Genomic DNA, 12,456 nt, shown 5'->3' on the forward strand with positions numbered 1-12,456 from the left:
AGATTTATATTTAAAGCCAAGACCTCTCTTCTAATTTCCAGATTGCTACATCCAGCAGCCCGTTTGATTATGCCCCTTTTTTGCATCTCAGATTTTAGACGGGTGTACGCGTGTGTCCGAACTCAGCTAATGTGCAGTCAAGATCTGGGTGTTTCACCTTGAATGTAAATTTTAGATCAAAAGAAAAAAGCTCGACATAAATTGTATGAGTGCTGAGGTGAATTGAGGAGAGTGCATTGATGCCCGCAATTTAAACTTATTACTAAAGTAACGGGCTGATAGAGGCATGAATAGATGATATAGTAAGATGTTAAACTTAGGCGATGGGGATATGGGTGTTCCTTGTAAAATTCTTTCCAGTTTGCTCTGAAATTTTTCAGTATAGAATGTGGGAAAAATGTCACGTGGAAGACATATTTACACGTGCAACACCCTATTTCCCCACACCCAGGTTTCTTCACCATATCAATAATTTACTATTTTGGTAATCTGCAAGTTCCTGAAGCACGCAAAATTATGTTTCTGTCCTAACACACTCTCACTGCCTTTTATTTTCCATTCAATCCATTAGCAAGTCTGAGCTATTCTACCTTCAAAATATGTTCAATCCCTGTTTCTCACCGTTGGCATTGCTAGAGCAAACCATTACCTCTTGCCTCAGCTACTGCTCTTGGTTCCCTAATTAGGAGAGTGCTCCTTGGATGCTCCTACAGTGCTGACTCCCCAGCAGTCAGCGTGTTATTTTTAAAATGTAAAGATCTGATTACTCTGCTCAAAACCCTCCAATGGCTTCGTGTTACACTTGGAAAAAATTCAGCAACTTAACGTGACCTGCTTCGCCCTGCACAGATGTGGGTCTGTCTTCTCTTTCCAAGGCTCTCTTGATAGCCAAACCCTTTTAAACACAGTTCCCTAACCACCGTAGCCCTCTATTCTTCCCTACTTCTGGAATTTATCACCCTCATGTGATGCTGAGGCAAGAGTTCCCCAGGCCACACTTTGTAGCTTGCTTGCTTTTTCATTTTCATGTATCAACTACCATCTACTTCTACACAGGTAAAATGAGGTTAATATGAACAGTCTAGAAGGCAGAAAAGAAATAAAAGAGGATACCACTCTAAAAAGGCTATGTACTGTATGATTCCAACTATACGACATTCTAGAAAAGCCAAAACTGGGCTGGGCGCGGGGGCTGACGCCTGTAATCCCAGCACTTTGGGAGGCCAAGGCAGGTGGATCACTGAGGTCGGGAGTTCAAGACCAGCCTGACCAACATGGAGAAACTCCATCTCTACTAAAAATACAAAATTAGCTGGGGTGGTGGCGCATGCCTGTAATCCCAGCTACTCGAGAGGCTAAGGCAGGAGAATCGCTTGAACCCGGAAGGCAGAATTTGCGGTGAGCCGAGATCGCGCCATTGCACTCCAGCCTGGGCAAAAAGAGCGAAACTCCGTCTCAAAAAAAAAAAGAAGAAGAAGAAGAAAAGGCAAAACTGGAGACAGTAAAAAGATCAGTGGTTACTAAAGGCTAGAGGGAAAGGAGGGATGAATAGAGCACAGAGGCTTTTTAGGACAGGGAAAGTATTCTGTATGATACTATAATGGTGAATACATGTTTTTACACATTTGTCAAAACCTGTAGAACCTACAACGTCAAGAGTGAGCCCTGGCTGGGCGCAGTGGCTCACACCTCTAATCCCAGCACTTTGGGAGACTGATGTGGGAGGATCATTGAGTCCAGGTATTATAGAATCGGAGACTAGCCTGGGCAATATGGTGAAACTCCATCTCTACAAAAAAATATAGAAATTAGCCGGGTTTGATGGTGTGCATCTGTAGTCCCAGCTACTCAAGAGGCTGATGCAGGAGGATCTCTTGAGTAGCTGGGGTCCATCTAGATATGAATAAAGGAAAGAAGAGCTTAAATGTTAGAGTCCTCTTATCCCAAACTCAGGTAAGATAGGCCAAGTGGCGCGCTGCAGTATGAGGACCTAGATGAAGGAGGGACATTAGGAAAAAAAGAGAAAGATGAAGTCTATTAAAGATAAGGCCAATTAAAAACATTTAAGGTCATTCCTCATTTTAAAATGTTCCGATGAGTCCTGCTAGCTCCTAATACCGAAACAACATGCCACTTAAACTGCCTTTTCTAGGCCCTAGATCGGCAGTTCTCAAACTTTTGATCTCAGAACTCTGCACTCTTAAAATTATTGAGGACCACAAAGTGCTTTCTTTGTGGACTATATCAAGATCTACTTGTTAGAAATGAAAACAGAGACATTTAAAACACAAAAATTTCCAAGCATGTTTGTCTCAGAGCAGTGACATCATCACATCGCAACAAATAGCTCTGGCAGTTTGCTGTGCCACAGCAAATTGCAGTTGCCGTTCATCATGACATTTGTGACGTACCTTCTTCCAGGCTATTTTTTTCTTTACTGTTCCATTCATGGTATTAGCTTCTATATTTCTCCACAATTCTGCCTCAATAATATGTCTTTATTTTAAATTTAAAACTTTGTCTATACTTAATTTTTAACTAGAAAAATGATTTTGTTATAACGAAATAATAAAAATTTATATTATGATTTATGTATCACTATGTAAATTATGTCTTCTTATTTGATGTCTTCATAAAATATTCAAATAAACACATTCTACTATTACATCTGTGCATAGAAAAAACTCATTCAAACTGAATCAATCCATTGACACCAACAAGATCAGTGATGTGTTTATGGGCAATACTGAAAACAGTGCACAACTCCAGCACACACACTACAATGCAATAATAATAGCTTATGAGATGTAGTGGTTAAAGTTAAATACAGCCCAACCAAAACTGTCAAGTTGTGTTTAATGAAAAAAAAAATTCATTTGATGAAAAAAAAAAAACTGTTGCAGTTTTTTTAAATTTTTTTTAGAAACAGGTCTGGCTTTGTTGGCCAAGCTGCAGTACAGTGGTGCAATCATATAACTTATTACAGCTTCAAACTAATGGGCTCAAGATGCTCCCACCTCAGCCTCTCAATTAGCTAGGACCACAGGTGTGTGCCACCACACCCCAGTAATTTTTTTTTTTTTTTTTTTGTAGAGGTGGGAGTCTCCCTATGTTTCCCAGGCTAGTCTTGAATTCATGGCCTCAAGCAGTACTCCCACCTCAGCCTCCCAAAGTGCCAGGATTACAGTGTGAGCCTACGCACCCAGTGAGTTTTTTAATTTAAATTAGTTAAAATGAAATAAAATTCAAAATTTCATTCCTTAGTTGCTGTAGTCACACTTCTAGTGTCAATAGCCACATGTGACTGGTGGCAACCAAATTCATCATTACAGATTTAGAGGCTTTCTTCGTCTTCCTGAACCAGTTTGATAAATTATTATTCTAGGAGTTTGTCCATGTTGTATAAACTTTCACATTTAATGGAATAAAGTTGTTTATATCCTCATCTCTTTGATTGATATCAACTCTATAGTTTCCCATACTTTTTTTTTTTTTTTAAACAGTCTCTCCCTGTCGCCCAGGCTGGAGTGCAGTGGCACAATCTTGGCTCACTGCAACCTCCACCTCCTCCCAGGTTCAAGCCATTCTCCTGCCTCAGCCTCCTGAGTAGCTGGGATTACAGGCACATGCCACCATGCCCAGCTAATTTTTGTGTTTAGTAGAGACAGGGTTTTACCACGTTGGTCAGGCTGGTGTTGAACTCCTGGCCTCATGATCCACCCACCTTGGCCTCCCAAAGTGCGGGGATTACAAGTCGTGGGCCACCGTTCCTGGCCTGGTTTCCCATTCTTAATTTTATGTATTTGTGCTTTTTCTTTCTTGAGCAGCCCTACAAAACTTTTATTTACTTTGTTAACTTTTTCAATGGCCTAATTTTTTGCTTTATTGATTCACTAAATTATTTTTGTTTCATTGATTTCTGCTCTTTATCTTGATCTCCATCGTTCCATTTTATTTTTATCTTATTTTTCTCATTTCTCGATTTGGACATGTATCGTATACATTTGTTCAATTAGCCAGAGTCAGTTTCTCCTGTTTGTAACTAAGGAAACCTCACTGATAGAATTGTTTTGAATCATTCTCACCCATTTTAGGGAACATTCCAGTCAACTACTGCAGTGTAACAAATCACCCCATAACTTAGTGGCTTACGATAACAGCATTATTTTGTTATCTCTGATGACGTCTGTTGGTCAGGAAGCTGGGAAGCTCTTGGCTGGGCATTTCTGGCTCAGGGTCTCTTGGCAATCAGTGGGTGGAGCTGGAACAGCACGGGGATGGAGCTGCTAGGGGCTAGCTGGGCACTTCCCTCTTTAGTTAGTTACAGGGCTTCTCCACAGGATCTCTACATGTGGGCTACTTTGGACTTCCTCACAACATGGCAGCCTCAGGGCAGTTAGACTGCTTACAGAGCAGCTCAGGGCTCCAATGCAGGTGTTCCATGGGATAACGGAGAAGTTGCATCACGTTTTCTGATCATGCCTCAGAAGTCATGTGGCATGAATTCTGCTGCGTTATTAGTTAAAAGGGAGTCACGAGCACACCCAGATCCAAGGGTAGGGGACATGGACTTCATCTCTTTATAACAGGAGCATCAAGGTCACATCTTGAATAGCATAACAGATGGAATATATTCTTGCAACTATCATTTTCAAAAGGGAACAGTTTTAAAGAATCACACACATATACAGTGCACCCTGACTTGAGGACCACATTACTTTGTTAAAATGTTAACACGGCTGGGCACAGTGGCTCACACCTGTAATCACAACACTTTGACTGAGGCGGGAGAATGGCCTACGCCCAAGAGTTCAAGACCAGCCTGGGGAACCTAGTGAGACCCCCTCATCTCTATAAAAACTTAAAAAATTTGTTGGGTGTGGTGGCTCCTTCCCGAGGTCCCAGCTACCCAGGCAGCTGAGATGGGAGGATCGTTTGAGCCTGGGAGATAGAGGCTGCAGTGAGTGGTGATCGTACTACTGCACTCCAGCCTGGGCAACAATATGAGACCCTGTCTCAAAAAAAAAAAAAAAGATACTGTACTTATCAATGAGAGGGTTTTATCCCCTACACCCTGGAAGTATTTTTCTAAGTATTAGGATAAGGAGAATGGATGCTCCAGAGAAAGGAATGAAAGGCAGATAAGAAGTGGATACAGAAAAGCCCCCACTCCACATAATGGTTCACTCTATTTTTGAGGAGCTTATTCTCTGTGGAGCTGAAGGTCAGTAAAATGATATTTCAGATATAGACCCAGTCTCTTGGCTATTCTGAGTCTCTTATTGTCCAATCTTAATAATATCTAATATCTTTTCATTCATTTGGAGAAGAATCTAGTAGGAAAAAGGGTTATGTCTACATGTAATGAGTGCAGTCTATGCAATAATGTATGTATAAAAATCCAAAACAATCAACAACAGAAACCATCTGGCCAAGATACTTCATTGAATAGAGTGGAAAAAATATCTAATGCCACCTGGAAACCGTAGTTGAATTTTTTTAAGTGCTGCATTGATTTAATAACATACTAAACAGATATTTTTTAAAAAGTAAGAAAGAAAATAAGAAAAGTTGCATGACAGTTCAATAAATAAAAATGCTATATGAAATGCCTCATTATTTTCAATACTCTTGGTCACAGTTAAAAAAGAAATCCTACTTTTTCCCTGGGGTGAGGGGAAAAAAAAACATCAAACACAAAACTTGCCCTAACAACAGGGCATGCTATCTAAAGGAACAATATATATTGCTGACTCACAAATTTTCCCATTCAATCTTCCTGTTTATTCTTTTGAAAATCCACTTCAGTGAGAATTCCTCCCAGCAGTGCAATCTCTCCTAGTATGAGTTCATTAACTGACCATTCTCTTAAGTTTTCTTTTATTTTTCTTTTCTTTTTTTCTTTTTCTTTTTCCAAGGGGAGTCTATGGCCCTCCATCTCTCCTCCTCCCGCGTTCAGGCGTTTCTCGTGCCTCAGCCTTCCGAGTAGCTGGGACTACAGGCACACGCCCGGCAAATTTTTGTATTTTTCGTAGAGAGAGGGTTTCACCACGTTGGCCAGGCTGGTCTTGAACTCTAGTCTCAAGTGATCTGCCCACCTCAGCCTCCCAAAATGCTGGGATTACACCGCCCCAGGCATCTCCTAAATTGTCTATCCTACCTTGTAGCCAATACTCAGAGGAGACTTAGAGACCCAGGTGGGTCCCTTTTCAACAATCAACTCTCCACTCAGCTTCAGTTTATCAGGAGCTCTCCTCCACTGGTGAATTCTCCAAGTGCAGTGCATTCTTCCCTCGCTGGGAAAGTCACCTAGACCAGTAATTCTCAAAGTGTGGTCACGGGATCAGCAGCATCAGCATCACCTGAAAACTTGTTAGAAATGCAATTTTTTTTTTTTTTTTTTTTTTTTTTTGAGACAGAGTCTCGCTCTGTCGCCCGGGCTGGAGTGCAGTGGCGCAATCTCGGCTCACTGCAAGCTCCGCCTCCCGGGTTCACGCCATTCTCCTGCCTCAGCCTCCGAGTAGCTGGGACTACAGGCGCCCGCCACCGCGCCCGGCTAATTTTTTGTATTTTTTAGTAGAGACGGGGTTTCACCGTGGTCTCGATCTCCTGACCTCGTGATCCGCCCGCCTCGGCCTCCCAAAGTGCTGGGATTACAAGCGTGAGCCACCGCGCCCGGCAGAAATGCAATTTTTCAGCCGGGCGCAGCGGCTCACGCCTGTAATCCCAGCACTTTGGGAGGCCGAGGCAGGCGGATCACAAGGTCAGGAGATCAAGACCATCCTGGGTAACACAGTGAAATCCCATCTCTACTAAAAATACAGAAAATTAGCCAGGTGTGGTGGCACACGCCTGTGGTGCCAGCTACTCAGGAGGCGGAGGCAGGAGAATCGCTTGAACCCAGGAGGTAGAGGTTACAGTGAGCCGAGATCGCACCACTGCACTCCAGCCTGGGTGACAGAGTGAAACTCCGTCTGAAAAAAAAAAAAAAAAGCGATTTTTCGGGCTCTACCTCAGATTTAATGAATCAGAAAATCTAAGGGCAGGGCCGGCAATTGGTATTTTAACAAGCCCTCCAGGTGATTCTGAGGCACTCTCAAGTTTGGGAGAGCACCAGCTTAGAAAGTCAGTAGCCAGAAAATTGATCAGCCCTGTATTCCAGGGCTTACAGGCCAATGTGACTAAGTATATAAGGTTAGTGGCTGCCTCCCTTCAGAATTTCTGTGCCACACCTTCAAGCAACCAGTATTTCTGCCCTATAGTATGACAGGATAGAATTTTAAATGCAAAGAGCACATTGCTTGGGTTTATGATTCCAAATCTTCTTTCAGGCCTGGATGGATTTCTGCCTATAGACTCTAGGACAAACCTGCTATTCTCATAATGAACACTCCTATTATGCTTATCACCAATGAGCTCCCCAACCCCGCTTTTTTTTTTTTTTTTTTTTTTGAAACAGGGTCCCTCTCTGTCGCCCAGGCTAAAGCACAGTGGCGTGATTATAGCTCACTGCAGCCTCGAATTCCTGGGCTCAAGCAATTCTCCCACTTGAACCTCTCAAGAAGTTGGAACTACAGGTGTACACCACCATACCGGGCTAATTTTTAAAAAATTATTTGTAGAGACGAGGTTTTGCTGTGTTGCCTGGGCTGGTCTTGAACTCCTGAACTCAAGCCTTGGCCTCCCAAAGTGCTGGGGTTACAGGTGTGAGACACTGTACCTGCCCATGAGCCTTTACTAATTATCCATCTATAGATGTATGTATCTATATTCTAGAAAACAATTTACTTCTTGCTAGGTGCGATGGCTCACACCTGTAATCCCAGCACTTTGGGAAGCTGAGGTGGAAGAGGATCACTTGAGCCCAGAAGTTCCAGACCAGTCTGGGTAACATTAGCGAGACCTCGTCTCTGCAAATAATGTTTAAAAAATTAGCTGGGCACGGTGACACGTGCCTATAGTGCCAGTTCTTTGGAAGGCTGAGGTTGGAAGATTACTTGAGCCTAAGTGTTAGTGGTAGAGGCTCCAGTGAGCCCTGATCACGCCACTGCACTCCAGCCTGGGCGGCAGAACAAGGCTCCATCTCAACAAAAAAAGAAAAAGAAAAAAGAGTTGATTCATTGATCATTTTTTTTTTGGCTAATCCGAACCTCAGCCATTAACACCTTTCTTTCATAAACTAATTTCTTCCATCTGCCTTATCAAATTTTGTAGATTTTCCCTTTGCTAAGATTTAATTTATTATTTTTGAGTTGGCAATAAATCTTACCATGTTTAGTTTTAGCCATTGTCAGGGTTTTTTTTTTTAACAATAATATTCATTATGAATTTGATATTCTTTTAAAGCCTGATGGTTTCTGCTTCTTTTTTATCTAATTCACGAGGTAGGAGGATCCATTGGGCCCAGGAATTTGAGACAAGCCTGGGCAGCATAGCAAGGCCCTGTCTCAAAAATAAAAAGAAAAAGAACTGAGAAAGCTTTAAGATCACCTTCAAGGTACAAAGGGAAATAGAGGGTGGATTGGATTGGAGCAGGTCCTGCTGAGCAATCCTCACAGACTTACTTTGCCATTCTTTCGGGATTTAGAAATCACTTATTGCATGGATCTCTTAAGGAATCTTCTATAGATTAAAAAAAATGTAGAGATAATAAGTCTTCTGATATTCTCTGAAAGTTTCTTTTTCAAGAGAGCAAGAATGGATACTTTCATTTAAAGGAGGGAAAAATACCTCTGAAAAAGGCTTTATTTTCTCAGAAGATGGGCAAGTTGTGAATAATCACCATTGTGGTTAGTGTTAATTCTTGCAGAGTTGGACCTTGTAGGTCAACCAGATCCCTCTCTTTTGCTTTATAAATTGAGTTGAAATAGTTCCTGCTGACCCGAGAGTGCTGCCAGCCTGCCCAGAGGTACCACCCCTGAAGGCACTGTATAATGAGACGATCCGCAGGGCTGATCTCAGCATAAAGAAAAGTTCAAGCTGGGACTTAAATTTTTAACACATTTGCAGTACGAAAGCAGAATAGCCAGAGGAACTGCAACAGAATGACATCATTCAAATAACTGAATACTCAGTTTAATCATTCAAATTCCCAATATCACAAGAGACATATCATTATGACAGCATGGCCCGCAGCTGCCTAAAATGTGTGCATTCTTACTTTATACCCATGGCAGAGCATAAGGATACAATTATTTTTGGCTTTTGGTTTTGGTTCATTGGAGTGATTTGTTTGGGGGTGAGAAAAGGTGAGATGACGTTTAGTTTTTTTAATGGAAAAAAAGTTTCTGCATATATGTGATGGAAGAAAGGAAGGGAGGAATGAATGATAAACACATACAGACAAACCTTCCTCCATTTCCTTTGAACTAATATAAAGTTCAGTTCATTACCTTGCCATTCTTTGAGCTAAATTTAGAAACCTCTTGCTATGGTCTGAATGTGTTCCTCCAAATTAATATGTTGAAACTTAATCACTATGCGATAGTATTAGGAGGTGGGCCGTTAGGAGTTGATTAAGTCATGAGGGCAGAACCCTCATGAATGATATTAGCCACGTTGTAAAAGATGTTGAAGCATCCTGGCCCTTTTTGCTCTTCTGCCACATGAGAATGCATTAGCCAAGGCGCCATCTTGGAAGCAGAGACTGGGCCCTTTACCAGACACCCAACTTACTGGTGCCTTGATCTTGGACTTTCCAGCTCCAAAGTGTGATAAATAAATGTTCTTGAAGCCGCCCAGTCTACAGTAATTTGTTATCGCAGCACAAAGTGACTAAGACATCCCTCAAAAACCAATTTTTACCCCCTTAGGGGTGATAATACCCCCTTGAGAATGCACGTATAAAAAAGCAGGACCAAAAGAAAGTGGGGAGTAGGAGTGGGAGAGATAGGCACAGGAATTCTTTGCATGTAGACACTTCCCCTAAACCCCATACGTGATATAAGCTGATATATATGTACAACAGGGTTTTCTCAACAGTGGTGCTATTGACATTTTGAGCTGGACAATTCTTTGCTGTCTGTGCATTGTAGTATGTTTAGCAGCATCCCTGGCCTCAATCCACTGGATGCCAGTGGCAATACCACCCACTTCCCAGTTGTGACAACCAAAAATGTCTCTGGACATTGTCAAATGTCCCTGGGGGACAAAATTGTTCCCCTACCCCATGGAGAACCACTGGGATAGAGTAATTTACAAGAAACCAGCAAAAGTGAGGAAGAATTCTGGATGCGTGAGGCAGGAGAGAAAATAACTTCTGTGTGTGAGATTAAATGACAAATGCAGACAGCAGAACAATATTGTATTTGTTTTCTATTACTGCTCTAACAAATTACCACAAACTTAGCACTTAACACAATACAGAGGTATGATCTTAACTGTTCCTGTAGGTCAGAGTCTAACAAACTAAAATCAAGCCATCGCTCTCTGGCTCTCATGTTCTTCTGCCTCCCTCTTCCATATCTCAAGGAGCCTTGTGGTTACATTAGGCCTGAAGTCTCCCCATCTCAAAGTCAGCTGATTTGCAACCTTAATTCCTCTTTGTTTTATAATGTAACATAGTCACAGATTTCCAGTATTAGGAGTGGACATCATTGGAGGGGCCATTATTCTGCCTCCCACGAATACATATGGAGTGATTCTATTAATGTTAACATTGTTGACTCCCAGTGTAGAGAAATCAAGCAAATTTTGGAGGAAGAGGAAGAATTAAAAGTGGAACACACTGCTGGTTTTTGCTCTTTCCTGTGAGAGGCACCAGTGATCTTCTCTGCCAGTTTCCTTCCTAAAACTATAGAAGTTACTTTTTTTTTTTTTTTTTTTTTGAGATGGAATTTCGCTCTCGTTGCCCAGGCTGGAGTGCAATGGTGCCATCTCGGCTCACCGCAACCTCCACCTCCTGGGTTCAAGCGACTGTCCTGCCTCAGCCTCTCTAGTAGCTGGGATTACAGGCATGCACCACCACGCCTGGCTAATTTTGTATTTTTAGTAGAGATGGGGTTTCTCCATGTTGGTCAGGCTGGTCTTGAACTCCTGACCTCAGGTGATCCGCCCACCTCGGCCTCCAAAAGTGCTGGGATTATAGGCCTAGAAGTTATTTTGTAGCAAACAATAATAAATAGTCCTTATGCGAGATTAATTTGTTAGAGAGGTACACTTCAGGTCATTAAATCACAGGTTAAGTAAGGGACTTCTGTATATCATTTAGTATAGAAATTTAGGCAAATAACTGGAATTTCATTATGTAATTTATTTCTTTGTTGAGTCTCCTTTAATTGAGCCCTGTTTTCCAGGCACTCTCAAGGTTGCCTCCTAGGACTAACTCTAAACACCCCTGGCAAACTCTGTCACTCTGTGATCACTTCTGACTTCCATTTAGTTGTGAGTTTTCAGTTCCATAATTATATACATCTCATTGGAAAGAGAATGAAAAACTTCAAGCCACACTCCTTTCTAATCGCCTGTAGTCAGTTGGTTTTGGGGTAGTATAGCTTACAGAAGTTCTCCCCCATCTCTCCCCTCAAAATTAAAAACCAGCAGCAGGCTCTGCTGACTAATAATAAGCATCAAGGCTCCAGACAAAGACTTGATAGAACACCCTGTCTCTGCCCAGTGCCCATAGAAAGGGGACAGCCTTTGGGGCAAGGAGCTGACAGTCAATGCTGAGTGTCTGAAGTCACTGGGTGGTTGAAGGCAAGAAACCAAATTTGGATCTCATGACCCTTTGCTACTTCCTGAAACTCACCCTCTTCTCTACCTTTCTTTTTTTGTTTTTTTTTTTTCTCTCTCTCTCCTTCCTTTCCATTTCTTTTTCCTCCCTTCCACTAATACCTATAGAGCATATTGGTGGACAAAGCAAACAGAAAATGAATGCATTAAACTTAAAACCTCTGGGGTTGGAAAGGTGGCTAGATAAACAATAAGTAAAACACAAGAGCATGTCGGAAGGTGATGCTAAGGAGACAAATAAAGCAGGGAAGGGAGACAAGGAAGTGCCAAGGGCGAGGACGAGGAATGTTTAAATTTAAGTAAATAATCCAGGAATGTTTTACTGAGAAATGGATGTTTAAGGAAAGACCAAAGTAAGTGAGGGAGTGAGCCACAACTATATTTGGGAGAAGAACGTCCAGGTAGAACAGGCATTGAAAGAGCTTAAAGCTGAACATACTTAATCCAATTTGAGAGACAGGAGGCCAGGGTGGCTGCAGAAGCAAAAGTACAGAGAAATGTAGTAGGAAATGAAATCAGAAACATAATCTTGTGATTGAAGGCAAGGTTGGTTTTTTGTTTGAAACTTTACCAAGAGTTTCAAACCACTTCAGAAAGCAGGTCAATGATGGAAATACTGTTTACGGTATTAGAGCCACTGATAGCATACACAACTGTATCAGGCTGCATACACAAAGATTCTGAATACAGGTATAAACACCATCTTAAAGCTTCATTATATCCTGT

This window comes from Symphalangus syndactylus, chromosome 1 (genome assembly GCF_028878055.3).
Source record: "Symphalangus syndactylus isolate Jambi chromosome 1, NHGRI_mSymSyn1-v2.1_pri, whole genome shotgun sequence".
Lineage (NCBI taxonomy): Eukaryota > Metazoa > Chordata > Mammalia > Primates > Hylobatidae > Symphalangus > Symphalangus syndactylus.